The 17931-nt window shown below is 47.5% G+C and overlaps 1 non-coding gene across 1 annotated transcript; it reads right to left on the reverse strand.

Moving 5' to 3' along the window:
- Window positions 1–9310: 9310 nt before the first annotated feature.
- Window positions 9311–9416, reverse strand: LOC123326271. Its single transcript, XR_006540978.1, has one exon. It is a non-coding gene; the product is annotated as a U6 spliceosomal RNA (small nuclear RNA).
- Between the last annotated feature and the right edge of the window lie 8515 nt (window positions 9417–17931).

Genomic DNA, 17931 nt, shown 5'->3' on the forward strand with positions numbered 1-17931 from the left:
CACCAACACATTAGGTTCTTTTTTTTAATAGTAGTTATCCTGATAGGTATGAAGTATCTAGTGTTTTAATTATAGTTTAGGTTTGAGTGTTTTCTAATTTCCATTACGATTCCATTTTTGGTCCATAAGTTGTTTTATTTATTTATTTATTTTAAGATTTTATTTATTTATTTGAGAGAGAGAGAATGCAAGAGAGCACGTGAGAGGGGTTAGGGTCAGAGGGAGAAGCAGACTCCCCGCTGAGCAGGGAGCCCGACGCGGGACTCAATCCAGGGACTCCAGGATCATGACCCGAGCCGAAGGCAGTCGCTTAACCAACTGAGCCACCCAGGCGCCCCAATAAATTGTTATATTTAAATATTTAGTTGGTTATTTTTAATAATGTAAGCACCTTCAAACCTACCACTACAAAACAAAGGCTAGGACTATACAATAACCCAAGCAACCATTTGCCTCCACCCTCCCATCCTAAACGCTGCCCATTCCCACTTTCGTTCCCCCACCCAAGGCAACCAACTTGAACTCCAGATGCCCTGGTCTCCTTTCCATGTGGTGTTCTTGTACCTACATGTGTTTTTTAAAAGTTTTTTTTTTTTTAATCACATGAAAAGGATAACATGCTGAATGTCCTATTTGGGGGCTGACATTTCATTTAATATTACATTACTTTGATTCTCCTAATTGCTGTATGTTGCTGTAGTTCATTTGTTTTGACTGTCAGTAATATTTCCTTGGGGGACTATATCACAATTTATCCATTCGCTCTTCTGCTGATGGCCCTTGGGTTCTATTTTTTTTTTCCCCCTCGTAAACATTCTTGTGGATGTGCCTGTTCGGGTGTGAAAGTTCCTCTTGGGACAGTTCTTAGGCATGGAATTTCTCAGAATTTTAGGTGATGCCACCAAATGTTTTCCAAAGTGGCTACATCAATTGACATTCACCAGCAGTGGACCTGAGGTGTATTTAATGATTTCTTCTTGTAGTCTCTCGGTTTCTGCTTAATATATTTTGAGTTTATGTTATTAAGGACAACATATTTAAAATTGCTGTTTTTGCGAATCAAACTCTTCCTTATGGAGTGACGCTTTCCATCCCTACAGATGCTTTCTATCTTAGTTTATCTGACGGTAAACCTAGATTTCTTCTGCTTAGTATTTTTATTTTTGCCTGAGAAGTTATCTTCCATCCTTTTACTTTCAATCTGTATACAGCCCCAGGCTTTACCTGTTTCTAGGACATGTATCTTGGATCCTTAAAAACTGAATCACTCTTTTTCTTCTAATTGATATATTCAGTTCATTTAACTTATTATAATGATTGGTATATGGGCCCCATCTGTCATATTTGACAGTTTGGATGGATATAAATTTCTAGATTCTAAATTCTTTTTTTTTTTTTTTTTTTTTAAAGATTTTATTTATTTATTTGAAAGAGAGAGAGCACATGAGAGGGGGGAGGGTCAGAGGGAGAAGCAGACTCCCTGACGAGCAGGGAGCCCGACGCGGGACTCGATCCCGGGACTCCAGGATCATGACCTGAGCCGAAGGCAGTCGCTTAACCAACTGAGCCACCCAGGCGCCCTAGATTCTAAATTCTTTTCCTTCAATACCTTGAAAACATTATTTCATTGTGTTCTTGCTTTCAATATTGCTATTGAAAAATCTGATGTCGGTCTGATTCTCATTGCTTTGTATATCATATGCTCTTTCCTCTCTCTGTTATCTCTGATATTTTTAAAGTTCTAGATGGTGTATGTAGATTTCTTTTCCTTCTTTCTTCTTCTTTTTTTTTTTTTAAATAAAGGCAGACTGCCACATGCAGTGCCTCATTTGGATGTATCTGGGGTCTTGGAAGCTTGACAACCCTACGTTCTACAAACGGACCTTGAGAGCTTGTTTGGAGGTTCTAGCAGGGAAGCGCAGCTACTCATGTACCCTTGACTGAAGAACGGTCTTCCTCTAAAGGGAAGGGCATCCTCTTCAACCAAGCACATAGCTTCAGGAGGGACACACACAGAGCTGTCAGGGATGAAGGGGACACACGCCTAGCCATCCAGATCAGCCAACTCAACCCTGGCGATCAATGGGGTGACAGATGTAGCAGCCAGATCCCCCTCACATCCTCCTTTTTCTCCTTTTGGCATTCTTTGGGCATTTTTTTACCCAAGGTGCTTTATTTTGTATTAGGCCAGGAAATTTATCTCCATTATTTCTTCAAATATTTTCTCCCTCCATGTTTATATTCCTCTCTAGAATCCCTGTTATTCAGACTTTAGCACCTTTACTTCTACCCTCCATATCTCTTTGCTTTTCTTGTAGTTTTCTTTAGTCCTTCCTCTTAGAAGATTTTTTCAGTCTAGTCTTCTGATTTCCCTGTTTCTTTCTTTTTTTTTTTTAAGATTTTATTTGTTTGTTTATTTGAGAGAGCAAGCAAGGGAAAGCATGAGCAGGATGAGGAAGAGGGAGAAGCAGACTCTCCTGCGAGGCTCGATCCCAGGACCCTGGGGTCATAACCTGAGCTGAAAGCAGACGCTTAACCGGCTGAGCCACCCAGGCACCCCGTGATTTCCCTGTTTCATGCCTAAGACATATCCCTTCTGTTGGGTATCCCATCTGTTGTGTCCGTTACTTCAATTCAGGTTGACTTCTCTAGCAGGCTGAAAGTGCAGCTGACCATACCAGAAATTTCCTTCATAGAGGACTCTGGGAAGCCAGTGACTAACACTTCAGCAACAACCCCGAGGGGCAAGGCAACGAGGGTATTTTCCCATCAACACGCACCTGTCATTGTTGGAGGGGGGCTGCTCCTGGGGGCGTTAGCTTCCAGCCTGCCCGTGTGTGGGTAGACCAGCTTCAGTGCCAGGGAAAGTCCTCAGGCAGAGTTGCAGGCGGTGGCCATTGAAATCTGGCCAGCGGGCATGGATCTGTTACGAGCCAAGGGGATATGTGTGGGGTTCTATGGAGTACATGTCTCAGCAACAGGAAGAAGACTGTGAATGCAAAGCCCTGAGTCCTGGTGGAATATAATTTCCAAAGCTGAGACTAATTCCATGGGGTCTGAAGGAGACAGGGCTCAGTGGCCGTGCTTGGTTCCCAGCTTCCCGATCTTCCAAAGCTCCTTATTGCCCAGGCCCTTCAGGCGTGGTCTCTTGTCTGTCGGCCCCTTTACTAAAAGGCTTTAGTAAAATTCTTAAATGTCGAGTCTGCTGCCTTCAACATACAAAGTAGCTAAATTGGTATAGGGCTTCTTTGTAGTTGGAGGTATCAGGCCAGCAATTTATCCTTAATAGTTGCCCAGATGTCCCCCAGGGAAGTGACCTGGCTTGCAGGACCCTGGATTTTGCCTTCACTCAAAGCCCAACCATCTCCCCTTCCCCATATCTGAGGAGCATGCAAAGCGAGGTAGACATTTGCTCAGTAGGAACCAGGGTCCGTATCATCGACATGATGGCAAGTCAGGACAGCAGCCGTAGCTCATAGGGTGCTTCAGCTCGATGCGTGGAGGACACACCGCAAGAGACTCCACCGTGCCTCCGGAAGGCGTAGGTGCCGCAGAGGGGCAAAGCGCTAGCGATGTCCCAGGCTGTCCCCTGAGGGCCAGGAGTGGCAGCAATTTTTCCAGTTATTGCTGTGATCGAGTCTGCTGCTGCCAGTTTGTCTGGTATGTAAGCCTTGCTCGCTCACAGTGAGGGGCCAAGCACCTTTGTTCCTCACCAGTCCCGGTTGTTCAACATGGAGATAGTCCCAGCCATCACTCTGTTCTCATTAATTCTTGTATGAGCACAGCATTCCCTTTTCAAAACTCCTGGGGGGGATGTGCTGTGGTTGCAACTCTGTGACCTGGGCCCAGGGCCCACAGGAGGTTGCTGGCTCCATATTCTATCAACGTTTCTAGAAGCTACCAGCAGAGGTCACAATTAGCACGTCCAACCGGCAAGTCAGCACCTACCCGGCTGCACCCAAACCATCCACTCCAACTGTATGATCCGCCAAGGGCAACAGCAGTCCAAGTCCCACACCCCATGGGGAGTCACCTACCAACACATTATCAGTCCCCTCCCCTCCAGCACATACAAAATGCAGGATGTGCTTGGAGAGAGGTGGGGAGCTGCCCTCATCTTTCAGTTTTCAAGTGTCCAATCAGGGTGTGGGGAGACTTAGAGCAGTATCTGTCCTTCTCAGAAACCCTGTTTTCAGAAAATGGCATGGGATTCAGGAGGCCATGGGACCATGTGAAGCAGGTGGAGTTGGGGGAGACCTCAGAACTCTAAAGGGGTATTCTCCCCAGAGGCCTCCTCAGCCTGTTCTTTCAAGTGTTTCCCTTCTAGTTATTGCTGGAGCTTTCAGACTCTTACTTCCCTTGCCTCCCCTCCCTTGGCTTGTCTCCAAAGCCTCCAAGTGCCTTCCTCTCCCATAATTAAGCATTTGGTAATCAAGGTCTGCCTTATCAAACCATCTGTGGCCATATGTAGCTTTGTGAGAGGGGGCCTGTGCAGGGAGGTTCTCTGTTTCTTGGTTCTCTCTGACCAGACACTTTTTGGGAACCCCCCACCCCACCCCCAGCTGTCTCCTCCCCAGTCCCCAAGGCAGAGCACATATTGGCACAGAAGCAATTTTACTTAGTGTCTCCCAGAGCAGAAGCACAGAGGAGGGAAAGGCCAGGGGTCTGAGGAAGGGCAGATAATGTGGTGCGTCCATGCTGGGCAGGGGCACGTTAAGTCTAGAAGGTACAGGGCTTGGAATGCCAGGCTAAGGGATTTTGATGAGAATCTCTTTCTCTTTTTTCTTTAAGACATATTTTATTTATTTGAAAGAAAGCGTGAGTGGGAGGGGCAGAGGGAGAGGGAAAGAGAATCTCAAACAAACTACATGCTGAACCCAGAGCCCCACGCAGGGCTCGATCCCAGGACCCTGAGCCAAAGTCAGGCGCTTGACCGACAGAGCCACCCAGGCTCCCCCGACGGGAATCTCTTGAGATGGCAGGATCTGGTACATCAGGTCTGGGAAGGGGAGACGGGTGTTGCGGGAAGGGCTGGGACCCAGCCTAGCCTGAGTGCAGCCCTGAGCAAGGCCGACTCTGTCTTCCCAAGGTGTTGCGGCTTCAGAGAAATGGCCGCGGAGGAACGACTTGGACTCACCCCAGCCCTGTGAGTGACGATGGCTATCCTATCCAATGCCAAGGCGAGGACATGCAGACCAAAAGAATATAGGAGTTTATCACCAACAGACAGAAGGAATTTCCGGAAGATGAACTTCAGAAAGAATGAAAGTGACTCCAGGGAAGAGACCTGCGGGGCAAGAAGGAATGGTGGTGATGTGGAATTTGGTGGGGAGGAGAGTGGGGGCTCTTAAAAAGTCAAAGTACTGGAGAACACAACCCCTAAGAACAGAGAACGGTAGTAATAAGAGGTTCTAAAGGCTTTGTATAGTTTGAAGGGAGATAGATCCATCGAGTAAGCTTCGACTTTGTTAATACACTTGTGAAGTGTTAGGGTAATCTCCAAAAGAATAGAAAATGAGCGTATAACTTCCAAGCCAGGAGAAAGAAAAGGCATTAAAAACTCAATCATGAGAAAGGAAAGCCAGGAAGGAGAAAAGCAATAGGAAGCAGGATAAATAGAAAGTATTAGTTGTAGAGAATAGAAACTGCTCTGCTTTTCTTAAGCAGAAAAGGAGTTTTATAGACCATTTTAGGTGGCACATTTTGATGTTAATTGTACATGTCAGCTTGACTGGGCTAAGGGATGCACAGAGAGGTTTTATTTCTGAGAGTGTCTGTGAGGCTGTTTCTGGAAGAGATTAGCATTTAGATCAGCTGACTGAGTAAAGAAGTCCCCTTCCCTGAAGAAATTTGCAATTGTCTTATCAGATAAAGGACTAGTATCCAAAATCTATAAAGAACTTATCAAACTCAACATCCAAAAACACAAAATCCAGTCAAGAAATGGGCAGAAGACAAGAACAGACATTTCTCCAAAGAAGACATACAAATAGCCACCAGACACATGAAAAAATGCTCAACATCACTGGGCATCAGGGAAATACAAATCAAAACCACAATGAGTTACCACCTCACACCAGTCAGAATGGCTAAAATTAACAAGTCAGGAAACAACAGATGTTGGCGACGATGCAGAGAAAGGGAAATCCTCTTACACGGTGGGAATGCAAGCTGGTGCAGCCACTCTGGAGAACAGTATGGAGGTTTCTCAAAAAGTTAAAAATAGGGGCACCTGGGTGGCTCAGATGGTTGAGCGTCTGCCTTCGGCTCAGGTCACGATCCCAGGGTCCTGGGATCGAGTCCCGCATCGGGCTCCCTGCTCCTTGGGAGCCTGCTTCTCCCTCTGCCTCTCTCTCTCTCTCTCTCTCTTATCTCTGTGTCTCAAATGAATAAATAAAATCTTAAAAAAAAAAAAAAGTTAAAAATAGACTACCTATGACCCAGCAATTGCACTACTCGGTATTTATCCAAAGGATACAAACATAGTGGTTCGAAGGGGCACGTTCCCAATGTTTATAGCAACAATGTCCACAATAGCCAAACTATGGAAAGAGCCAAGATATCCATCAACAGATGAATGGGTAAAGATGTGGTATATATAGATATAGATATAATGGGATATTACTCAGCCATCAAAAAGAATGAAATCTTGCCATTTGCAACGACATGGATGGAACTAGAGGGTATTATGCTGAGCAAAATAAGTCAGTCAGAGAAAGACAAATACCATATGATTTCACTTATATGTGGAATTTAAGAAACAAAATAGATGAAGATAGGGGAAGGGAAGGAAAATTAAGATGAAAATTGAGAGGGAGGCAAACTGTAAGAGATGCTGAACTCTAGGAAACAAACTGAGGGTTGCGGGAGGAGAGGTGGATGGGGGGATGGGATAACTGGGTGATGGGCATTAAGGAAGGCATGTGATGTAATGAGCACTGGGTGTTATATGCAATTGATGAATCACTAAATTCTACCTATGAAATTAATTTTAAAAATTTTAATTTATAATTAAATAAATAAATTTTTTAAAATTTTTTTTATTTTTTATTTATTTATTTGAGACAGAGAGAATGAGAGACAGAGAGCATGAGAGGGAGGAGGGTCAGAGGGAGAAGCAGACTCCCCGCCGAGCAGGGAGCCGGATGCGGGACTCGATCCCGGGACTCCAGGATCATGACCTGAGCCGAAGGCAGTCGCTCAACCAACTGAGCCACCCAGGTGCCCCAATAAATAAATTTTTAAATAAAAAAAAAAAGAAGGTCCCCCTCCCCAGTGCTGATGGGCATCATCGAATCTTTTGAGGGTCTGAAAAGAAGAGAAGGTGGAGGAAGGGTGAATTTGCTCTCTGAGCTGGGACATCCATCTTCTCCTGCCTTGTACATCGGCTCTCCTCAGGCCTTCGGACCTGGACTGGGACTTACACTGGCGGCTCCCCTGGTTCTTGGGCTTCAGACTTGGACTGAATTACACCATGGGCTCTCCTGGGTCTCCAGCTTGCAAATGGCAGATTGGGGGACTTTACAGCCTCCATAATCATGTGAGCCAATTCCTGTAATAAAACTCCTCATACCTGTGTGTATACCCTGTTGGTTCTGTGTCTCTGAAGAAGCCTGACTAATACACTCATGGAATCTCAGGAGGGTCAGAGAACCAGTCTCCGAGGTTCCCCAGCCAGGAAAAACACCAGCTTGAAGCTTCCAGTGGCCTCAGCTGGGGAAGCACGGCTCCTGGGAGTATCTCGCTGGGCTGGTCCAGGACCTCAGCATCCATACCCCCACCCCTCTCTCCTCTGGAAGGTCAGTAAATGTTAGCACTTGCGTTCAGCATCATTGCCTCTAGTTTCCTTAGACCTTTAATTTGAAATAGATGATGTATTTTTATCAGATATAACGGAGGTAATTACATGGTTTTCTTATTTAATTGTGTGTGCGATGAATTATGTCAATAGATTCTCCACAGCTCATGACCCTTACAGTTGTAGAATAAACCTCATGCTGTATTCTTTTGATACGCTGCTGGATTTGATTTGATTTGTTTGTTTGTTTTTTAAGTCATCTCCACACCCAGCGTGGAGCCCAAGGTGGGGCTTGAACTCACGACCATGAGATCAAGACCTGAGCTGAGATCAAGAGTCAGACGCTTAACTGACTGAGCCACCCAAGCACCCGGATTTGGTATTTTACTTAGAGGGTTTGCATCTATATTATTTATAAGCAAGACTCATTTTTGCAGCATCTTTATCAGATTTGGCCATTACCATTTTATTAACATCATAAAACATGTTAGAGTGCTTACCATCTTTCCCTTGGACCTGAAATAGTGTAAATAGTGTTTGAATGATCTGCTATTTATTTATTTATTTATTTATTTATTCTTATGTTAATCCCCATACATTACATCATTAGTTTTAGATGAAGTGTTCCATGATTCATTGTTTGTGCATAACACCCAGTGCTCCATGCGGAATGTGCCCTCCTCAGTACCCACCACCAGGCTAACCCATCCTCCCACCCCCCTCCCCTCTAGAACCCTCAGTTTGTTTCTCAGAGTCCATCGTCTCTCATGGTTCGTCTACCCCTCCGATTTCCCCCGCTTCATTCTTCCCCTCCCGCTACCTTCTTCTTCTTCTTTTTTTTTTCTTAACATATATTGCATTATTTGTTTCAGAATGATCTGCTATTTAAAGGTGAGATAGAACCATCTGGGTCTGGTGCCTTTTTCGATAGTTCAAAGAATAACCACAACAAAGATTTACATTGTGTTTATTTTTTTTTTTTAAGATTTTATTTGCTTATTTGAGAGAGTGAGAGAGAGAGAGCTCGTGCGCAAGTTTTGAGGGGAGGGGCAGAGAGAGAGGGAGAAGCAGATTCCCCGCTGAGTAGGGAGCCCGACTCAGACGCTTGACTTGATCTCAGGACCTTGGGATCATGACCAGAGCAGAAGGCAGATTAAGGAGCCAAAATTTCTTTGATTTTTTTTGTTCCTTCATAACGAGGGGCCTTATATTTTTTTGCCTTCACCATCTTTAATCATCTTTCCAATCTCTTATTTGGTAATTAATCTGTTCATGAACTGTTCGGATTGTTTCAGGGTCAATCTTGGTATTTTACATTATTCTAGGAAGTTATTAATTTCCTCTGAATTTTCCAGCTGGTCGTCCTACTTTTTCTCAAAACATTCTCTAGTGATTACTTTGATTTCTTCTGGATCTGTGATAATGTACCCATACCCGTCCTCGTTCTCAAGCCTGTGTATATTTAAGGTTTGTTTTCTTTTTACTGTGAATGTTTTAATCATTCTTGTTTACAAAAATATGGAACACTTCACCAATTTGCTGTGTCGTCCTTGTGCGGCAGCTGTGCTAATCTTCTCTGCATCCTTCTAGTTTTAGTATATGGGCCGCTGAAGCGAACACTTTACTTTTTTTTTAATGATTTTATTTATTTATTTGACAGAGAGAGACCCAGCGAGAGAGGGAACACAAGCAGGGGGAGTGGGAGGGGGAGAAGCAGGCTTCCCGCGGAGCAGGGAGCCTGATGAGGGGCTCGATCCCAGGACCCCGGGATCACGACCTGAGCTGAAGGCAGACGCTTAACGGCGGAGCCACCCAGGCGCCCCTACATTTTTTTTTTAAGATTTATTTATTTTGGAGGGGGGAGGGGCAGAGGGAGGAGAATCTTAAGCAGATCCTGCGCGGAGCTCGGAGCGCAATGTGGGGTTCGATCTCACGACCCTGAGATCACAGCCCTCACGACCCTGAGATCACAGCCAGAGCTGAAACCAAGAGTCAGACGCTCAGCCAGGAGCCCTGCACTTTTAAGTTTCGTATCGAAGAATATTCATACAATAAAGTACACAAATAATAAGTATACAGCTCAATATATTTTCACAAAGTGAGCAAACACTCCTGTATCCAGCATCCAGATGAAGAAATAAAACATGCCAGCCCAGCTCCCTTAGTTGCCCCTCTGTGCTCCTTTTCAGTCTCTACCCCCAGAAACAATATGCTGACTTCTAATAGCATGAATTACTTTTGCCTGTTTTTGTAGTAATCTGGCTTCTTCTGTACTGGTTCTATGAGAGTCATCCATGGTTTTCATTCCATTATATGAATATCCACCATTTATTTATCCATCCTACTGTTGATGGACATTTGGGTTGTTTGCAGTTTGGGATGGTTATAAATAGTGCTGTTCTGAACATTCTTGTTCATGGTTTTGGCTGAACATACGTACATTTTTTTGTTGCTAAGCCAACGTATTTTTGCTCTCTCTTTTTTAAACAAAGTTTTATAATAGGAATTTTCAAACATCCTCAAAAGTAGATGGAATGGAATAGGGAACTCCTTAGAACCCATCACCCAGCTTCGATAACCATCATCTTGGGAGCCCTGCCTCATAAACGCCCACTCTCCATATTTTTCTTTTTTAAGATTTTATTTATTTATTTGACACAGAGAGAGAGGGAGCAGAGGCAGAGGGAGAAGGAAAAGCAGACTCCTCGCTGAGCAGGGAGCACGACGCGGGGCTCGATCCCAGGACCCCGGGATCATGACCTGAGCCGTAGGCAGACGCTTAAACGCTTAACCGACTGAGCCACCCAGGCCCCCTTTTCTTTCTTCATTTTTCAATGTCGGAGGAACTTAAAGCAAATCCCAGATCTCATCCCATCCTCCTGGTTGTACATATTGTAATACACATATCATATGCATAACATATGTACATGTATATTACATGTTTCTCTAGCAGATAAGGATTTTTTTTTCTTAACATAACCATCATGCCCGTATCATACTCAACAACATTCATACTTTGATTTTCTCATCCAATAGTCTGTGTTCAGATTGCTCTGATGATCTTAAAAATGTTTCTTTAATCCTGTTTGCATGAGGGTCCAAGCATGGTCTACATTGTGCATTCCTGTGGATATCTCTGTGTCTCTTTCAGCCACCGCAGTCTCCTCTCACCTTTTCTCATGCCTTTTACTTTTGGCAAAATGAGTTCACTTGCCTGTGGACCACCCACGCCTGATTTGGCTGATTGCAGCCGAGTGGCAATGTCTAATGTGTGCTGCTCCCGCCCGGTTTTTACGTAGACCGCTAGGGACGTTTAGAAGCTATTACTATGGAAAGAACACTTCACAGGTGATGCTTCTGTGTCACATCAGGAGGCGGGTTCTGCTTTGCATGATGTGAAAATTGACTCGTGGGGTAGGGGCGCCTGGGTGGCTCAGTTGGTTAAGCGACTGCCTTCGGCTCAGGTCATGATCCTGGAGTCCCTGGATCGGGTCCCGCATTGGGCTCCCTGCTCGGCGAGGAGCCTGCTTCTCCCTCTGGCCCTCCCCCCTCTCATGTACTCTCTCTCTCATTCTCGCTCTCTCAAATAAATAAATAAATCTTTAAAAAAAAAAAAAAGAAAATTGACTCGTGGGTTCAGGAGTTGTTGGCAAGATGCATCAGTGATAAAGTCCCCTACCAACCTTCACGTGATGGTTTTAGCAGCTGTTTGTTGATCGTGTTCCGCCTCCATCCTTCATTAACGAGACATTGCAGAATGGTGATTTTTCTAATTAGATCATTCGTTCTGTATTCTTAGCTGGAAGTTTTCTAAAAGGAAAAGCTTTTCTTTTTTTTTTTTTTTTAAAGATTTTTATTTATTTATTTGAGACAGAGACGCCCTAAAAGGAAAAGGACCCAGGCGCCCTAAAAGGAAAAGCTTTTCATTATCAGCTATTTGGTTACCCCAAAATATAATTAAGTACAGGAGAGGCAAGAAAAGTCTTGATTTTTTTCTTTTTTCTTTTTCTTCTTTTTTTAAACACCAATTTCAGCATAAATATTTGGTGCCCATACCAGCCAGAGCCCAATCAGGAGATAAAAACTGTACCAGCTACTTCAACAGTGAGAATATCATCTAAAGAAATGTTAAACAAGGTCTTTAAGAATTGAGAAGGCAAAAAGGTGAACACTGAGATATCACGGGGCAACTGGGGGAAGTGGCTACCAACCCTAGAGCTGAGGAAATAAAGGGAAGAATTTGGGATGATTAGACTTCAGAAGCGGGTAGGGGGGGCCCCACTGAGCACCGCTCAGCAGAGCCTCAAGTGCCAGAAAACCAGCAGCCCCTAAAAGCAGAGAATAAGGGGTGGGACCTTGACACCTTCATTACCAGCATTGTGCCCAAGCAACCTCTAAAAGTGACCAATTTTTTTAAAGTATTATTACAAACTCATGATTCCTTTTAATGTATTTGAGTGTGTTTGAACCCATACAGTCATGGATATTTTTGATGCTTAAATTGTCCTATCTCTGGCTGATGGCGGTCCCTTAAAGGTGGCTGTCAATCTGACAAGACCCCAGCGGTGTTTCATAGCTTTCTTGCTATCTAGCATGACAAGATAGTTCAGACTTATTTTGCATATTTCCTGCCCCAGACCCAGAGTCAGCCTTTCTCCAGAGCCCCGTTTCCTTTTAGCGGTGAGGGTCATTTTAAGACTGTAATCTGAATGTTGCTCATTTCTACTGGGTTGTCTCTGATTCGAAGTCTTTGCGGTGGACAGAGCTAAGAAGAATGTATTTCTTTTGAAATAAAACATGAATTATGGGGGTGCCTGGCGGGCAAGCCTGTAGAGTGTGCCACTCTTGATCTCGGGGTCATGAGTTCAAGCCCCACACTGGGCGTGCCTACTTAAACAAACAAAAAAAAATTATGATTTCATACTGATAGTTAAAATTCAAAAATAAGATTACAGGATTATACATAATTTTAAAATTTATATCTCTGTTATGCAAAAAAAATTTTGGCTCCTAATAACATTAACATAATTACATATTAGCTATGTAAACATATGTGTTAAAATAGCTACACCACTGTCAGTACTAACAATAAAGCTATTGAATGCATTCACAATTTCTTTTTTTTTTTTAAAGATTTTATTTATTTATTTGACAGAGAGACAGAGAGCACAAGCAGGGGGAGCGGCAGGCAGAGGCAGAGGGAGAAGCAGGCTCCCCACTGAGCAGGGAGCCAGACGCGAGGCTCGATCCCAGGACCCCGGGATCATGACCTGAGCCGAAGGCAGACGCCCAACCATCTGAGCCACCCAGGCGCCCCTGCATTCACAATTTCTTAAATTTAATTAATTTCTTTTTTTTTTTTTAAGATTTTATTTATTTATTTGACAGAGAGAGACACAGCAAGAGAGAGAACACAAGCAGGGGGAGTGGGAGAGAGAGAAGCAGGCTTTCTGTGGAGCAGGGAGCCCGATATGGGGCTCGATCACAGGACCCTTGGACCATGACCTGAGCTGAAGGCAGACGCTTAACGACTGAGCCACCCAGGCGCCCCTTAAATTTAGTTAATTTCTTAATGGTTCTTTTTATCCTCAGTAGATACCCCAGTAGGGGTGCAAGGTCAAAATGATGTATTTGAAAATCATTCAAGGGGCACCTGGCTGGCTCAGTCCGTGGAGCATGTGACTCTTGATCTTGGGGTCATTAGATTTATTTATTTGAAAGAGAGAGAGACAGAGAGGGGAGGGGCGAAGGGAGGGAGAGAATCCTGAAACAGACTCCCTGCTGAACGTGGAGCCCCATTCAGGGCTCGATCCCAGGACCCTAAGATCATGACTTGAGCCAAAATCAAGAACCAGCCACTTAACCGACTGAGCCACTCAGGCGCCCCCCAAAAATAAAATCTTTAAAAAAAGGGCACCTGGGTGGCTCAGTTGGTTAAGTGTCTCCCTTCAGCTCAGGTCATGATCCTGGGGTCCTGGGATCGAGCCCCACATTGGGCTCCATGCTCAGCGGGGAGTCTGCTTCTCCCTCTCCTTCTGCCCCTCCCCCCTGCTTCTGTGCGCACCACACACTCTCTCAAAAATAAATAAAATCTTGGGACGCCTGGGTGGCTCAGTCGTTAAGCGTCTGCCTTCGGCTCAGGTCATGATCCCAGGGTCCTGGGATCAAGCTCCGCATCGGGCTCCCTGCTCAGCGGGAAGGCTGCTTCTCCCTCTCCCACTCCCCCTGCTTGTGTTCCCTCTCTCGCTGGTTTCTCTCTGTCAAATAAATAAATAAAATCTTTAAAAAAAAATAATAAATAAATAAATAAATAAAATCTTAAAAAAAAAAAAAAGCTTCTTCACCCCCAGGAGCCGCTGTCAAAATCTCATTGCTTTAAAAACAAACAAATAAAATAATTCAAAAGAATTCTTTGTTATGGTGTGTTGTTAGGGATTGTTTTTCTATTAATTTACATTTTAAAAATAATGTAAAATATTTACCTGGTTCCAAATTCAACATTAGAACACAAGACACATCAGAGAAGCCCAGAATTCTTCCTTGGCTCCATTCAATTTTTTCTTCCATTGTTTATTTTAGACAAGATAAGATTATTGGTATATTTTAATCTCCCCCCCCCCTTTGCTCACTCAAAAGTTCAGAGGTCTGTCTGGCTTCAGTAATCTTGATTCTTCAAGCTTTTGCTCTGTTCGAATTTTGCAAGGAACATGTACTCCTTTGTACAGAAAGCAACTGGACTCTAAAAATGTTTTATTTTTTATTTTTTTTAAGGAAGTTTTTTTTTTTTTAATTTTCTTTGACAGCGCACGAGCACAAGCACAAGGAGGGGGAGGGGCAGAGGGCGAGGGAGAAGCAGACTCCCTGCTGAGCAGGGAGCCCCGACACAAGGCTTGAGGCTCCATCCCAGGACCCTGCCAGGACGCTGGGATTATGACCTGAGCTGAAGGCAGACGCTTAACAGACTGAACCACCCAGGCGCCCCTCAAAGGATGTCTTCTGAGACTGAAAGCCTTTAGGTGGAGCCAAGCCAGAGCAGGGTCTGCGCTTGGGTGGGGCGGTGGGGGTGGCAGTCTACACAGTGGATGTCTGAGGCCCGGTGGGTGCTGCAGCCGCAGTCCGCGAGGAAGGCGTCCCTGTCCACCAGAGGCGGGGGCCGGGAGGTGGGGGCGGGGAGGCCTGAGCAGCCTGCACCCGCATCATGGGGGCGGGGAGGGCTGGGGCGGGGGGAGTCTGAGCACAGCGAGGGGCATCGTGGGGGTGGAGTGAGGTCAGCGCTGGGGGCAGGGGTGGCATCCACGGCCCAGCCAGGAGCGCTGGAAAATGCGTGAAGTGGGGAGAAGAGGATGACCGCGGTGACAGGAGCTGAGATACATCCTGGAAATTGATGCGAGAAGTCAGTATCTTGAGGAGAAAGGGAAGCAGGTTCCTCGTTATCGGAGAAGGGAGTTAATGTGAAAAGAAGAAACGGAGAACGAGCCCCGGGGTGCTGGACGGGAATTGGGGCTCCCAGTGTCACCGTTTTTAATACACGCAGGTATAGAGAAATGCATCCAGATGGAAATGTGATCTGTTCGTTTCCTAGCCCCGCCACCGAGGGGGCTCGAGAGCGGGGACACCGCCGTGGCAGTGAGAGCACACACAACACCCAGACCCTGGGTTTTAATACTGCCTTCGCCAAAAGGAACCGGGTGCTTTGGGGCAACGGCTGATCCCAGGACTGGGGCAGAGCAAATGGAGGGGGCCTGGAGCACTTGCTTTACCAGAAAGTAAGGACAGGCTTGAGGAAGGATGGACACGTCAAAAGGACACCAGAGCCAGGTTCCGGGGGCTCCCGCTGGCAAAACTTGGGAAATTTGAGGTGGGAGCTCTTCTCTCCATCTGGGAGCCGAGGAGGCGTGCTTGGCGGGGTTAGGGAACACACCCAGGAGCGCGTAGACGGTGAGCTGGGGGAGACCTGGCCCAGTGACCCAGGAGGGAAAGGGAATTTGAATGTTCCTCCTGCTGCCACACAGCCCCCTCTTCTGGGAAACGGTCCCCTCTGGGCCCTTGCCATTGAAACCCCAGAGGCTGGACAGTGGAGAACCAGCCTCTCGCCCTGCTGCCGGGCTCCGCTGGCTCCTTTAGCCACCTGAGCCGAGCCTTTCCCGAGGATGCTGGCTGGGACAGGTGGGGCCAGGGCGCAGTCGTGGGCTTGGCACTGAGGGGCACCAAGGATGGCACCTCGGGGGCAGACAGGTAAGAATTCTATCGCCAGGCTGCACTCCGAGGGCAGTCCAGAGGGGCACCTTTTTCCCACTGCACCGGGATACCTGGGTGGCAGGGCCCTGCCTGAGCCCCCAGGATACAAAGTGGGGTGAAGGCTTCTAAGTTCAGCCAGCCCCGTTCAGAAGGGGGCCGAGACAAAGTAGGGATCCTGCTGGATCAGGAAGGGGGCAGGCTCTGGTCCTGTGGGCTTGGCAGCCCTTTCCCCACAACGGGGAAACACGGAACAGGCCATTAACTGCCAGGTGGAGGCACAGGCTGGGTATGGCCACTGGGACTTGACAGGGTCAGGAGGACCCGGGAAGGTGTGGGCAGAGCCCAGACAGAGCAAGACTCTAGAGCAGAGAGGGGAGCCATCCTGCCCAGCTCAGTGCCCAGCTCAAGCCCGCATCAGCCAGCTGGCCTTCGTGCTGGGTATCTCATCACCGTGTCCAGAAGGGCCTCCAAGAGCTGAGCTGGGCAGGGAGTGGAGAAGGGGTCCTGGGCGGCCCCTGGTCAGACAGCTCATCAGTGGAAAAGCAGGCCTGATGGTTCCTGCCCCAGCTGTGCCCCCACCATCCCCAGCTAAGAGCTCACTGACCCTCACCCCAGCCTCCACGGCAGAAGTGCTGCCCCAGCTGGCGAGGGTCTGGGCAAGCATTGCTGGTGGGGCCTCACCCTGAGCCGCAGAGCTGGGACGCTCCCTTTCCTCCGGGCTCAGGCCTCAAAGGATTTGGTGGTCCCCAGCCCCTCCTACCTCCTGGGAGCCGAGCTGACTCCTTGCTGCCTCCCAGCCCCAGCCAGGTGGGCGGACACAGCCTGAGGAGGGGCTAGCAAGCATCAGGGCAGGGAAGGGGCCTGCAGCCGGTATGAGGAGAGGAGGCAGGCAGACTGCACTGACCGGGGGGCTTCCTGGAGGTGGTCCCGGAGTGTCACCTGAAGCCTTTCCTAGTCCCTGTTCACCATTTACTGTCTACTAGTTACCGGAGTCAGAGTTAGGAGGCATCTTGGGCTAAACCAGATCAGTGTGACCCCGGTCCGCTGTTGCTCCAGATGAGGCCTTGTTTCTGGCTCTGACAGTGGTGACGACCTCCCCAGGGACGCCCGCCTGCAGAGGGTGAGGCAGGGCTCCGCCATAGCCCAGCCAGGGGCCGCACCAGGCACAGGCCGCGCACCCCACCGATGGGCCTCGCCGGCTTCCGGGGGACGGCGCCCCCAGCCCAGGCGCTCCAAGCCTGCAGGCACCTCTGAGGGGCCGGAGAAGCAGCCAAGGCGAAAATTGAATCGGAGTGAGACCTCACGTGAGGGAGACGAGCTCAAGAAGCGCGATGTGACCGCCTGCTGGCTCATCAGGCGACCGTCACGAAGAGCAATCCGCTAAGGCAACTGTCGTCCTTGCTCATGTTTTTTCCAAGATGACTTAAACCATCCTTCTCTTCCACTTAGTGTTTGCTCGCATTAGACACGAACTGTGAACCTGGCGTGCACCTGGGCCTCGGCAGGGGCAGGACACCGTCTCCGACTCCCACGGGAGCCACTGGTCGCCCTGCCCTCGATTCGGGGCTTCGGCATGTCCCAGCATCTTCCGGGGCCCACCTCCCTGGGGAACGGCACGCGGGCCAAGTCTCCACGCAGACCAAGAGTACAGGAGCGCGGGGTGGCACCCCCACGTAGTCCTGGGCCCCAGGGCAGTGATTTGTGTAGCAACAGAGGCTGGGAGAGACCAGGGTGACTGAGGCGCTAAAAACACCTCCACCTCTCACCTGAAAGCCAGCCGTGCAGAGGATAAGGCGCGACCTCTGACAACCGCCCAGGACCCGAGCAATGAATCCAGGAGTGGGGGGGGGGGGGGGGGGGGGGGAGGGGGAGGGAGAAAAAACAACAGCACCCCT

The sequence above is a fragment of the Neomonachus schauinslandi genome, chromosome 11 (assembly GCF_002201575.2).
Source record: "Neomonachus schauinslandi chromosome 11, ASM220157v2, whole genome shotgun sequence".
In the NCBI taxonomy this organism is placed as follows: domain Eukaryota; kingdom Metazoa; phylum Chordata; class Mammalia; order Carnivora; family Phocidae; genus Neomonachus; species Neomonachus schauinslandi.